Source organism: Eurosta solidaginis, chromosome 1, assembly GCF_040869045.1.
Source record: "Eurosta solidaginis isolate ZX-2024a chromosome 1, ASM4086904v1, whole genome shotgun sequence".
In the NCBI taxonomy this organism is placed as follows: domain Eukaryota; kingdom Metazoa; phylum Arthropoda; class Insecta; order Diptera; family Tephritidae; genus Eurosta; species Eurosta solidaginis.
Window position 1 is genome coordinate 208,897,238 of NC_090319.1, and position 14,756 is coordinate 208,911,993.

Genomic DNA, 14,756 nt, shown 5'->3' on the forward strand with positions numbered 1-14,756 from the left:
GGTTGTTGATGTAATGGTGCGTGCGACGTCAGCGTACGTGTTTGCGTGTGTAGTTGCACGCATGTTGTTGACGTCGCCGCCTGTGGTGTTCGGTGGTGTGATGATACGTGCGACGTCAGCGTACGTGTTTTGACGCTTCGTTGCACGCGTGTTGCTGACGTCGGCGCCAGTAGCGCTTAGTGGTGTAACGTTGCGTGCGACGTCAGCGTACGTGTTTGTGCGTGTGGTTCCACGCGTGTTGCTGACGTCGGCGCCGGTAGCTCCTTCCAGCAGTACTACCCTGGGGCGCTTTGCTTCCTCCTCCTCGTAATGCTGGCGCATACGCTTGACGCTGTTGTTTAGTTTGGCGTTATGGCTTGTTGGTTTTTTTTTTTTTTTTGGAAAAGAAATTCGTAGCAAAAGAACGTGTTGTCACCTCGGTGGTTTGCGATAGAATGACCGGTGCTTGCTTATCTTCCCATCCTTGATATTAATTAGATTATTTTCCCTGAATTTAGTTTAATTTCCCGCGATGGTCTCTGCTGCATGATATGGCTTTAGCTCCCCAATATTGACCGTTTTCTCCTTCCCGCCGTTGGTTTTTCGTACTTTGAGTATCACTGGTGATACATATCCTAGGATCTGGTACGGTCCGTCATATTTGGGGGCCAACTTTGCCGCGAAATTTTCGCCGGCCTTGGAGAGATGGTGTTCCTTTGAGAGCACTAGTTCGCCGACTACGGGGGTCCATTTTCTCCGCCGTAAATTGTAGTGCCGAGCTTGATCTGCCGCCGCTCGTTCCATGTTCTGCCTCACTATTCTGAATGCCTCTTGCATTCTGTCAGATTTCTCTTCTGCCGTTGTGGTAGCTGTGCCCGTCCCCAGGTTGACCTCGTCAAACAATGCCCCTGGTAGTCGCGGTTCCCGTCCTTGTACGAGGAAGGCTGGGATGTATCCTGTGGACGTGGTCACACTGGTGTTGATGGCCAGCTCGATTTCTGGGAGACGGTCGTCCCATCTGTTGTGCTGTGATCTGGTGAGTTGTGCTATGATTCTCTTGATTGTCCTGTTCGCCCGTTCCGTCGGGTTTTCTTGCGGGGTGTAGGGCGCCGTGAATTGTTGTCGTATCCCCATTTCCCTGAGGTAACGCTGCCACATTGTGCTGGTGAACTGGACGCCGTTGTCCGATATCAGTATCTTGGGAGCACCAAATCTTGCGATGATGCGTTCTCTGAACGCACGGCGTAGGCCTTCTGCTGTCGCACGCCTCATGAGGACCAGCTCCACCCATTTGCTGAAGCGGTCGAAAAATACTAGTAGCATCGTGTTCCCGTGTGTGGACCGTGGGAGTGGTCCAACGAAATCGGGCCACTTGTGTGAGCATCCTCCCGGCCGGTTTTTGCTGTGTTTCCTTGTACTTCCGGCAAGACTCGCACTGTCGTACGTATCGACTGATGTCCCGAAACATGCCGGGCCAGTAGTACCGGTTGGCAATTCGCGCTACTGTCCGGCGGATGCCCATGTGTCCAGCGCTTTGTATATTGTGATTTTCTTCTAATACTCGTTGTCGCAGTGGTGTGGGTACACAAAGTTTCCAAGGTACCGCTTCCTCATCTTGTGACCGGCAGGGAATATGGCGGTACAGTTGTCCATCTTGTATCATGTAGTCAGAATATTTCTCGGGGTTAGTGCGCACTTCATTCACGCGCTTGTGCCACCACTTTCATGGTCGCTCTGTTGTCGTTGCCAGTCGTAGGGTCTCCAGTGGCTGTCGTGATAGTGCATCCGCTACCAGGTTCAGCTTTCCTTTCCTGTACTCTATGTCCAAGGTGTGCTGCTGAAGTTCCAAGGCCCATCGTGCTATACGGCCGGAGGGGCTTTCGATGGAGTTTAGCCACTTTAGAGACATATGGTCCGTGATTACCCTGAATCGGTACCCTTCCAAGTATGGCCTCATCTTGCGTATTCCCCAGACGATCGCGAGGCATTCCTTCTCGGTAGGCGAGTAGTTGGTTTCCGCCTTGTTGAGTTTCCTGCTGGCGTAGGCGATCACGCGTTCCCCGCCTTCCAAATCCTGTGTCAATACGGCGCCTAGCCCGAAATTGTTTGCGTCCGTTTGCAAGGTGAAGGTTTTCGTGAAGTCCGGACAGGCAAGTATCGGTTCTTCCTTTAGTTTTTGCTTTAAGACCTCGAAGGCTTCCTGTTGTTCGGCTCCCCACTTCCAGTGTTTGCCCTTTTTCAGCAGGGTTGTGAGTGGCTGGCTGATCGTCGCGAAGTCGGGCACGAATCGTCGGTACCAAGATGCTATACCGAGATATTGACGCACCTCTTTCGCGTTCGTTGGTGGTTTCAGGTCTTTGACGGCTGCAACTTTCTCGGGGTCGGTGTGAATTCCCCTGTCGCTTACTACGTGTCCTAGGTATCGAATTTCTTTCTTGAAAAACTCGCATTTCTCCGGATTTTTTCTGAGGTTGGCGCGCTGTAGTCGTAGGATCACTTCTTTCAGGTTGCGAATGTGCTCCTCCAAGGTGGATCCTATGATGATTATGTCATCGAGGTAAGCGAAAGCGTAGGGTTCCATCTCCGGTCCAATAACCTGATCTAGTGCTCTTTGAAACGTTGCAGGTGCGGAGTGTAGGCCGAACGGCATGACGCGCCACTGGAATAACCCGCGTCCCGGTACCGTGAAAGCTGTGTAGGGCCGGCTCTTGGGCTCCAGTGGTATTTGCCAGTAGCCGTTCTTTAAGTCCAGGCTGCTGATGTACTTCGCTCGTCGTAGTTTGTCCAGGATGTGTTGTATTCTGGGTAAGGGGTATGCGTCGGGTACGGATCGGGCGTTGAGCTGCCGATCGTCCACGCATAACCTCCACTTCCCGTTTTTCTTCTTGGCCAGTACGATCGGTGCGCTGTGTGGGCTACGCGATGGCTCGATGCATCCTTTCTGGAGCAATTCGTCAACTTCGCTGTTGATGATTGTCTGCATGGCTGGATTGCGGGGGAAGTAACGTTGCTTGATGGGGCGTTCGTCCGTCAGGACAATCTTGTGCTCGGCTATTGTCGTCACTCCACTCATGCTCTCGAATTTTCGGAGTTCCTTTGCCAGAAATCCGCGCACTCGTTCCGCTTCTCCTTGTATGTCGTCGTCGTTGTTTTGCATAATGCCGTCGTGCTTGAAGTTACTACTGCTCGGTGCTGTTACACTCTGGATGGTTCCAGATGGGGCTCCAGGGGTGTCGTACCCGGCGTTACCCTTTCTCGCTCGTGTTATACTCTGATTAGTCCCCGGGGTGTCGTACCTGGCGATATCCGTTCTTGATGATGTTGAATTTTGAATAGTCCCAGGGCTGTCGTACCTGGCGATACCCGTTCTGGCTGATGGTGTACTTTGAATAGTCCCAGGGCTGTCGTACCTGGCGATATCCGTTCTAGATGATGTTGAATTTTGAATAGTCCCAGGGCTGTCGTACCTGGCGATATCCGTTCTGGCTGATGGTGTACTTTGAATAGTCCCAGGGCTGTCGTACCTGGCGATATCCGTTCTGGCTGATGGTGTACTTTGAATAGTCCCAGGGCTGTCGTACCTGGTGATATCCTTTCTTGATGATATTGAACTTGGAATAGTCCCAGGGCTGTCGTACCTGGCGATATTCGTTCTTGATGATATTGAACTTGGGATAGTCCCAGGGCTGTCGTACCTGGCGATATCATTTCTTGATGATATTGAACTTGGAATAGTCCCAGGGCTGTCGTACCTGGTGATATTCGTTCTTGATGATATTGAACTTGGGATAGTCCCAGGGCTGTCGTACCTGGCGATATCCTTTCTTGATGGTATTGAACTTGGAATAGTCCCAGGGCTGTCGTACCTGGCGATATCCTTTCTTGATGATATTGAACTTGGAATAGTCCCAGGGCTGTCGTACTTGGCGATATTCGTTCTTGCTGGTGTTGTTCTCTGAATAGTTTCTGGCGCGGCTCCCGGATTCGGTGTGTGCTGGGAAAGGGGTCTGGTTAGCACGAGGTGGCCTTCTCCACATGATATGGTGGCTCCCATGCTTCCTAGCGTATCTAGGCCCAGTATGATGTCGTCGATCGCTCCGGGCATGACGTGTAAAACTGTGTGGAGTGACGCTTCTCCGAGGCGTACCTCAGTCCTTATGGCGTCGAAGATGGTAGTGCTAGTCCCGTCTGCCATCGTTATTTTGGTGGCCACTCTCACCATTTCTCCGCTTTCCCGTTCACCACACGTTCTGCTAAGCTGCTCGAGACGAAACTTCTTGATGCCCCTGTGTCGATGACTGCCTTGGCTAATTCCGCGCCGAGCTTGGCTACGGCGTAGAGGCGACCATGCTCTTGGTACATTGTTACTGCCGTTTCGGCGCTAGATCCCTTGGGCTCACGGCGCCTTCTTCTTCGTGGAGCCCTCTGTCGTTTCCCTGACGTCGGCGGCAGCATTCGATGGTTCGTATGTCGTTGCGGCCACATTCCCAGCAAAAAATTTTCTGTGGGTTTCGGCACCTATTGGTGTCATGTCCTCGTTCGCCGCATCTCCTGCATACGCCGTTGGGGTCGTATCTCTGATTGCTTGGAGGCGTGCGGTTCGTTAGGTTCGGTGGTGGTGGTAGTTGTGTTTCAGGTTTTGATGGTGACACCCGGGTTGTGTCACTGGCGATGTATCGCGTAACTTCGCGGTGATGTCCGCCTGATAATCTTCGATAGTCCTCGCGTATGTTCTCGTATTCTTCGGCGAGTGTCAGGAGCTCTGCGAGATTAGTGAAGTCCCTCCGACGGATGTAAAGTTGGTAATCGGGGTGGCTGTTACGGAAGATTCGTTCCAGCCGCTGTGCGCTGGTGTACCCTGCGTGTCTCATCAAGCTCTGGATTCCTAGTACGTAGTCCTTATACCTCTCCTTGTTGTGCTGCCTTCGTTGGCGTATGTCGTCGTCGAGCCGCTCGAAGTACCTGACTGGTAGGAAGAAACGTAAAAAATCCTTTTGAAGCTTGTCCACTCTCCCCAGTGCGCATTGTTATTGCGGTACCATTGTAGCGCGGCGCCCCCTAATAGCTCGGGCATGGTTTTTGGCAGGAGGTCCACGTTTAGCGCGTATACTTCGGCTAACTCCTCCAACCGTTCGCTGAACGCTAACGGGTCCCGTCCACCTTCATACTTTACGGACCACTTTCTTACCTGGTCGATGATGGGCGCGAACACCACGGTCGGTGCTTGAGTTACCTGGCATGTATAGTTCATGGCTGGTGCCGTCATTCCCGCTGGTAAGTACGGTTGCGTGGGTTGAGATGTGCCGGTTGATGATGCCGTAATTTCTGATGGTACGTGCTGTTGTGTGGGTACTGTACTCCTGGGAGCTGCCTGAGATATACCGTTGGGTGGTACCGCTATTCCTGATGGTAAGTACTGTTGTGTGGGTACTGTACTCCTGGGAGGTGCCTGAGATGTACCGTTGGGTGGTACCGCTATTCTTGATGGTAAGTACTGTTGTGTGGGTACTTTACTCCTGGGAGGAAACGCGAATTGAGTTTGTTCTACTGTTGTAACGGCGACCTTTGGTGTGCCTCCTCCGTTCGACGGAGTCAGTGTCTTAACGTCATTTACGTCGCTCATGTGCGTAGTTTCCTTGTAGGTGGCTTGTAGGGATAAACATTTTTCGTGGATTTCCGAGTCGGTATTTGCCTTTGAGGCCAGTGCTGCTATGCGCTTTCGGATTTCTCGGGTGGTACCTGTCTGCTCAATACCCAATTCCTGTGTGATGGATATCAGCTGCTCCTTTGAAATTGTGTCTAACCACGTGGTATCAATCTGGTCGACCATTTTGTGGTTAGGTTTCTCGTCAGGAATGTTCCTTCTGACGCGCTAACGATTTGCAGGGTCCCTGCTCGGGCGCCAATTATAACGAAGCTTTTTCGTGCCCCGTTGCTTCTTTGATATTTGCTGGGGTATTCTCGCCGTGCCCAGGGTTCGTTTACAATAAATTTGTATTAAAGGGGCACCTTGCAAATAGATTTAATATAAATACTTTACTCTCTTTATTGGTTCTAAATTCTATAATATAAAATAAACGTGTTTGTATACTTCAGTTTCAATTTCACTTGGATTATCTTGCGGTAACCTTGATTGCGGTGGCGGGCCTTAGCGGTCCGGCCGTATTCCGTTAGCTGGGTCCCGTTAGTAGGTGGCGTCGGTGCCTTGACGCGCCTTATGACGGCGTCTCTCTCTGCTGCGGTGCTCTGTCGCGCCTTACGTCGGCGTCTACTTGTATTGCTGAGGCGATGCACTGTCGCCGTGTTCCGTTAGACGGATCCCGACGGACGAAAGGCGTCGGTTCCTTGACGCGCCTTATGTCTGCTGCGCCTTGCGTCGGCGTCTATTTGTATTGCTGGTTACTGGGTGATTCTCTGCAACGCCTTGCGTTGGCGTCTACTTGTATTTGCTGGGCGATACTCTGTCGCGCCTTACGTCGGCGTTTACTTGTATTGTATTGTATTACTCTGTCGGTGTACCTCTGCTGTGCTCTGCCGCCGCGCTTGGCGCTGGCCTAGCCTGGCTGCGCTATGCGTCGCCGCGTTGACGTGACATCTGTCGGCGTACCTCTGCTGCCGCGGTTCGCCCTGGCTTACCCTGGTTACGTTGTGCGTCGGCGGACCTCTCCTCCGCTTTGCTGCCGCGCTCTGCGCTGGTTTACGTGCGTTGCCGCTCTGTTGCGGCCTCTGCCGGCGTACTCCTACTGACGGAGGTGAGCGGGTGTCACCTGTCGCGGTTGCGCGTTACTGTGGCGGGGCCTTTGGTCTTTGTGGGTGATGCGTAGAGAAGGTCAACCGCAATCACCATTCCACGATTCGCTCCTATGAAGTGGATTCCTATTGCATAGAGAAGGTCAACTGCAATAGGGATATACTTCGCTAGTAGCTCTGGTCACGACCACAGCTCCGTGCTGACTGACTTTGGTTACGTTGTGCGTCGGCGAACCTCTGCTGCGCTTTGCTGCCGCGCTCTGCGCTGGTTTACGTGCGTTGCCGCTCTGCTGCGGCCTCTGCCGGCGTACTTCTACTGACGGAGGTGAGCGGGTGTCACTTGTCGCGGTTGCGCGTTACTATGGCGGGGCCTTTGGCCTTTGGGGTGATGCGTAGAGAAGGTCAACCGCAATCACCATTCCATGACTCGCTCCTATGAAGTGGATTCCTATTGCATAGAAAAGGTCAACTGCAATAGGGATATACTTCGCTAGTAGCTCTGGTCACGACCACAGCTCCGTGCTGACTGACTGCTTTGCTGCTGTGTCGCTCCTTTTATGGCTGTTGTGTTTGGTGTTGCTAGCTCAAATGGTGGGTGCGCTCGTTGTGTTGCTGAGATTTGTTGGTTGGCCGTGTTGCTGTTAAATGTTGCGACCGCTCGTTGTGTTGCTGAGACTTGTTGGTTGATCGTGTTGCTAGAGCCTTTTGTGGCCACTTGTTGTGTTAATGTCGTGTCAAATATGTTGTGGGGTCGTTTTGTGTGGGCCAAATTAATGAGAATTTATTTGGTCCTCACAACAGACGCACCTATCAATGCATTTAAAAATCAAATTTTTATTTCTACTCGAGAAACCTCTTCATACCAATTTAAATTACCTTTTCCCACTTACCATAGACATATTATTATTGAAAGAGACCCTACAGAAGAAACTCCTACCACATTGTTGAAAAGATATCTCAACCCTACAGTAACAAATTGCATAAAAACCGAAGACAACATTTTAGGGAAAATACAAACAATTTACCAAATTAATTTTAGCAAGTACAAAGTACGTTATTCCCGAAAATTCATTAGAGATGTTACAAATGAATCAGAACAGGAAACGGAAATCATCAACGAGCATAATAGAGCTCATCGCAATCCCACCGAAAATAAAGCCCAACTCTTAGAAAGATGTTACTTCCCACAAATGAACGCCAAAATAAAAAGAATTGCAAAACAGTGCAAAATTTGCTTAGAAAATAAGTATGAGAGACATCCAATAAATCCTATCCTGAAACCAACTCCCATTCGTAATTACCCAGGTCATATAGTCCATATAGACCTATACCATACTAACAACAAAGTAGTGCTAACGGCCATGGATAAATTTTCCAAATACGCACAAGCAAAAATCGTGCGCTCCAGAGCAACGGAAGACATAAAGGCCCCCTTAAGAAGTCTCTTGACAACATTCGTAATCCCAGAAAATATCGTTATGGACAACGAAAAATCCCTAAACGCAGCCCCTATAACTTTTATGTTAGAAAACGAATACGGAATCGAAATATTTAAAACTCCTCCATACAAAAGTTCTATAAACGGGCAAATAGAACGATTCCATTCCACACTTACCGAAGTGATGTGTTGCACTAAAGCAGAAAACACCCACACCGACTTTAAGGACCTCCTTAATAGAGCCATATTCAAGTATAACTATTCCATTCATTCCACTACAAAGCGTAAACCAGTAGAAGTATTTTTCGGAAGAACAGTACGACCAAACCCAATGACATTGGACAGAGAAGAAAATATCCAAAATCTTAAAAACAAACAGGAAAAAGTCTTGCGACTTCATAATAAAGATAGGACCGAGTTCAGGACATACAGCAATAACGACGTTATTTATGTAAAAATAAACAAAAGACTAGGAAACAAACTAACACCCCGATATAAAAAGGAAACAGTATTAGAAGACCAAGGCAACACAATTTTGACACAATCTGGCCGCACCGTTCACAAAAGCCATATCAAAAAGTAAATCACACTCTTCTTTTGCAGGATCCTATTTGCCACCTACAATGCGGAAACCCAAATTTTGGACTATACGACCAGTCCCATAGTAACGATAGACACAGGAACCGTGAAAGTTCAAATTGGAACATTTCGACTAATACACACTATTGACCTCGACCAGTACGACTCCCTACTCGACGACATACACGCCACAATAGAACATGACATAACTAGGAAAAGCCCAAGTCACCCATTCCTTTCCCAAGAGGAGAAATCCATCCGATCCCTCCTATACCAACTGAAACCCAGGAAAACCAAAAGAGCCATTGAACCACTTGTCACAGCCTGGAAATGGCTTGCTGGATCCCCTGACCACGAAGATTTTAAAATACTAACTGATAAAGTAACCAATATAGCGAGTAATAATAACCAACAAGTAGTAATAAATAAATCTATTTTAGAAAGAATAAATAATTTAACTCATATTTCAAACACAATTCTAAGCGAAAGGAAATCGGGCGATGCTCTTAAATTAGAAATAGAAAAAAATATTGAAAGGAAATTGCAATTCATCAAAGAAGAATTAATAAACATAGATTATTCAATACAATGGGCAAAAGCAGGAATTATAAACTCATTCATATTATCTAACGAAGAATTAATTGTAATTGAAGAAGCACTAGAAAAACAAAACATGCCCTATTTAAATTTAATCGAAGCAATTGAATTTAGCGGTGTTAAAGATGCATCAAACTTATCTTCCATTATTTATATTGTAAAATTCCCTTTAACAAGCAAAGAATCTTGTAAATTAATAAACAAGGCTATAAAGCAATTAAACTTGAATATGAAAATTTAATAATTTGTAATAAGGAAATATTTGGTGTAAGAGATAGTTGTATGAATATAAACAATTTAATTTTATGTAAGCAAGATAGCATAAAAGAAGTCACGTTAACCACCTGCATACCAAACCTTTTAAAAGGATATTCATCCAACTGCACCCTAATAAATAGTCACCATATGCCCACGATAGAAGAAATAATGCCCGGATTATTATTTATCAATAGTTACAATGGACCCCTAAAAATAGACAACAAAGAAATCAATCTGAATGGTACATTTTTGATCAAATATGATAATTCAAGCTTATCAATTGAAGACAAACATTTCGTTAATAAAAATCAACTGTTTGCGAAGCCCTTACCAGCAATAGTCAAATCGACAAATGTTACAGCGAATCTCGAGGAAGTTCTTTCCTTACAATATTTGAAAGAGCTCAATATAGCGAACATCCAAAAAATAGATGATGTCAACTTGAAATACAAAATAAGCATTTTCACATGCTCTTCGATAATCACGTTATCGCTGATCATCCTATTGGCCACCATGATTGCCAAAAAATTAAACTATAAGAAGAAAATGAGAATAAACATTCAAGTTAATACTAGCAGTTCAAAGGAAACCCCCACTGTACCTACAAATGAAATGCCATCCAACGAGTACGCTGCATACCTTAAAGGGGAGGAGTTAACGCCACATACTCTGAAATTGGGCTCCAAAACTGCCCACATATAAATATGTAACTATCCATACGAAAACAGTATGCAATGCTGCGTAAGCATATGTAACTCCCCATACGATAGCGGTATGTAATGCTGCGTAAGCATGCGACCTAAAAGTAGGTCACACGCGCAATTACTCAATAGCTGACCGTGCATTACTATTCATTGGAAATGAGGAAGTAAATAAAGCGACAACAACAACAAGAGGAATCACCTGCCAACCAACGTGACTTCATACGATAAGTAGAAGTAAGAAACATATTGTAAAGTTAGTAATTAAGTCGCTATGATGAAATAAAGTACAACGAGTTCGAGTCGTCATAAAAATTATATTTTTTTTAGTTTCTCACTAGAGAACCTAATAACTTATATAACGATCGTCGGCTATGCAGTAAACACATTGATCGGTCAATTACCATTTCAGTCCGAAACTCAAAAGCGTTTAATGTCGAATTCCAAACTCGGCTCGACTGTTTTAGTCCGTATATTGATTTTACTAGCTTGCAGCAACGATCTATGCCATCACTGAAACCTTCCGGTTGCGTCATAAAAATTTCTTCCTCAAGCTCACCATGTAAAGATGTTGTAACGGCATCAAGCTGTCAAATATTTAAATCAAATTTTGCTGCGATGGCCATCAAGTAACGTATAGTGGTGAGCCTAACTACAGGCGAAAATGTGTCGTGATAGTCAATGTCTTCGATTTGGGTATATCCTTTTGCGACCAACCTTACCTTTCTATGGGTAGCATTTCCTTCAATGTCCCTCTTCGTTTTATATACCCACTTGCATTTTACGAGTGACTTACCTTTGGGCAAATCAACTAATTTCCACGTCTTATTTTGAATCAGGGAGTCGAACTCAACTTTCGTGGCACGCTTCCATAAATCGGCGTCATCGCTCATCATTGCTTGCTTCAATGATGTAGGGTCACATGTACTAAATGCGTATGCGAAAACATTATAATTCAGCTTTGATTTTCAATGTTTCGTGATGATTTTTGGCGCGGCTCCAGATCAGCCAATTCATCTTCGGCAATTTCTCGGGATGGTTTCCACTCGGTTTCATCACACGTCGTTTCGACTATAGAGTCTGTGTCCATTTCGTTCGGTGAAGATGTTACAATCTGTGAATCTCTTGGAGACGGCATATTTTTCACTGTTATATCAGTCGACGATTCTTCCTCCTCTGATTCAAGATTGTCATCTTCGGAGTATTGCAAACAAAACTGATTAGTACTATCAATATCAATAGAATTTACCTTGCCAGCGTTCTCCGTTTCCCAAAACACGACGTCTCTACTCACGATTACCTTTTTGGTGCGTTCGTTTTATAGCCTGTACGCCTTGGAATCTGAAGCATACCCAATAAAAATGCATTCGACTGATTTGTCATCTAATTTCGTTCGCGTTTGTTTTGGCACTTGGACAAATGCACGGCAACCGAAAACTTTGAGGAAAGACAAATTAGGTTTTAAGCCTGACCAAACCTCTTCTGGAGATTTGTCTCCTGTACCCTTGCACGGGATGCGATTAATGATGTATGCAGCTGTCGTCACTGCCTCTGCCCAAAATATTTTAGGCAATCCTGAATCAATAAGTAGGCATCGCACTTTCTCCATGATTATGCGATTCATTCATTCAGCTAGCCCATTTTGCTGCGGACTGTATGCTGCTGACTTTTGGTGCAATATGCCGCTTGTATCGAATAAATTTCTAAATCGTTGGTTGCAATATTCGGTGCCATTAAAAGTCCGTAACGTTTTTATTTTGCAGCCACTTTGTTTTTCGGCCATTGAGTTGAACTTTACGAAGCAGTCGAATACGTCGCTTTTATTTTTAATTACATATACAAATAACTTTCTCGAAAAGTCGTCGACGAAGGTCACAAAATATTTGCACCCACTAAACGAATTAACTAGTAATGGGCCGCAAACATCACTATGAACCAGTTCTAGTTTTTGTGATGCACGATTTCCTACAGCGCTAGATGGTATGCGACTTTGTTTACCTTTTATGCATGGGTCACACATGCCCGATTGTGAAATTGTCAAATTCTATATGTCGCTTTTCAAAAACTGCATGCATTCAAAGCCTGCATGCCCGAGCCGACGATGCCATAAAGCCAAATTTTGTTTTGGTCGTTCTTTTATGCTCGGCTCTTTCGCTGTGAACGATTTAACGTTTCGAGCGACATCCAACTTGAACAAATCATTCACTAAACTTGCAGTTACTATAACCTTCCTGTGAGCATCAAATATTTTACATCCACTTTTAGTAAATAATACCGCGTTATTGTTCTTCAACATCTGGCTGACTGATAATAAGTTCGCGCAAATGTTCGGCACAAAATGCACATTATTTATTTGTATTTCTTTTGACGAACCATTTTTCTTTATCAGTTGTTTGACTGTGCCTACGCAATCTATTTTTATTTTTTCGTTATTAGCAACTATCACTTCTTTTTGACTTGGTTTGCTTTTATTTTCTATCGCCTTTTGTCTTTTGTCATATGGGCTGTGCATCCACTGTCAATAAACCAGTCCGAATGTAAATCATGCGATTTAGTGAGCAACGACGAGAACAGAATTGTCTCAATTTTATCGTTTTTTCGTTGATCTCTTTTTCACTCTTTCGCCACTTTACAGTTTTTAACAATGTGACCTGTTGAGCCACAACCAAAGCAATGTCTATTTTTCGTATTCTTGAATGTATACTTGCTTTTAGCAACAAGGGCTGCTTCACTCGATTCACCTGTTTCATTTGCTAGTTCCAAGCCTTGCAATAACATATTTTTGACATAGTCAACACTGATTTCAACGCCTGAATTTTCGACCGCCAATATCATTGGCTTATATTCCGCTGGTAAGCCCGCTAACATTAAGAAACCAGCCACTTCTTCATCAATTTTCAAATGCGTTTTCACTTTCAACCATAATGCACTCATTTTGCTTACGTAATCTTCCATTGAGTTGCATTCCTTTTGTTTGAGTGACACGAATTGCTGTAAAAGTGCCAATTTGCGGCCAGCGCCGGTGTCATCAAAAGCTCTCGTAATGCTATTCCATGCTTCATATGCCGTATTTGCGGATTCAAAATGGGCGTAAGTACATGGCTCCAGAAATAGTGTTAATTCTCCAACTGCTTTAAGGTCAGCTTCTTTATCTTTCTCGCTCGCCGTTTCTGGCAATTCTTTCGTGCAATTTTTCCACAGGCTTTAACAATCATATGTGCTTTAGCACCGACTTTCCACTCTGCATAGTTTTCACGACCTTTAAGACGATTAAATGATAATTGATGTAATGCCATCTAAATAGACAATGTGTGTGAAAACGTGTGCGCAAGTACCGGCAATCAAATGATTGGAAAAAATATATTTTGAGAATACGTGGAATTCACTTCGATTTAATTAATTTTAAACTAGATTAGGCTGCGGATGGTCTATAACCTGAAAGATATTTACCGATAACGCAGGGAATTTACCTAATTCCAGTAGAAAATATTAAATGCGGCCGCACGATTTGGGAGACAAAGTAAGAGAGTTTTATTACCGGAAATGAACAGAGTCTTTTTTGGCAGTTTCATATTACATGGTTTCATTTTGACATTAATGACATTTCAATTTAACTTAACCTTCCAATATATGCGCATGGTCGGAGGAGGATGTCCTAGCAAAAACCATCCAATCATACCTTGATATATCACATTCAGAAATCAATGTTATATCAAGAATATATATTACACTTCCTCCATTGGCTATCTTCAAATTGGTTTGCAGGATGTAACAAAATAGAGATTAGACTCAATCATTCGAATCCCTTCCTCCCTTAGCCTTGTAGTGCGCATTTGCATACGCGCCTATGACACTTACAAACTATTTTTGATTACATTTTCTCAATTTTCTCGAACGCTACTCTGTCCAATTTTATGAATGTTGTCTTAGAATTTTCCAGCAGACTGTAAAAATTATATTTCATTGGATTTAGTTTATGAATGCTATACAAAATCTGAGCTTTTGGTATTAAGGATAAGACAAGTGTCTTAAGTTTGCGCCGCCATATTGAACATCCTATCAAGACGCTGCCAAAACGTCAAAAAGGCAGTAGACGGGCAAGATATCTATTGAAATAAAAACGCGTGCAAAAACTTCAGTGAAGTAAATGGAAGTCAGTTTTTATTCTATACCAAAAGAAGTAAAAATAAAAAGAAAGATGGCGTACATTTTGATAGCTGGTTTAAGTAAGAAGTATTGTACATATGATAGCTGAGGCTTTGTTCACAACACCCTCACTTATTGAATACTTATTTAATTGTATAAGCTCTATATTAAATTTTTTGACTAATTTTCAATTTCTCTAGCTTATTCTGTAACACATAAATTCAAAAAAATTTGTAATTCATTGCAAAAAAATTTTTGGTAATAGTCTAGTTGAGGGGTCGACTGCTAATACGCGACGCAAAAATTCG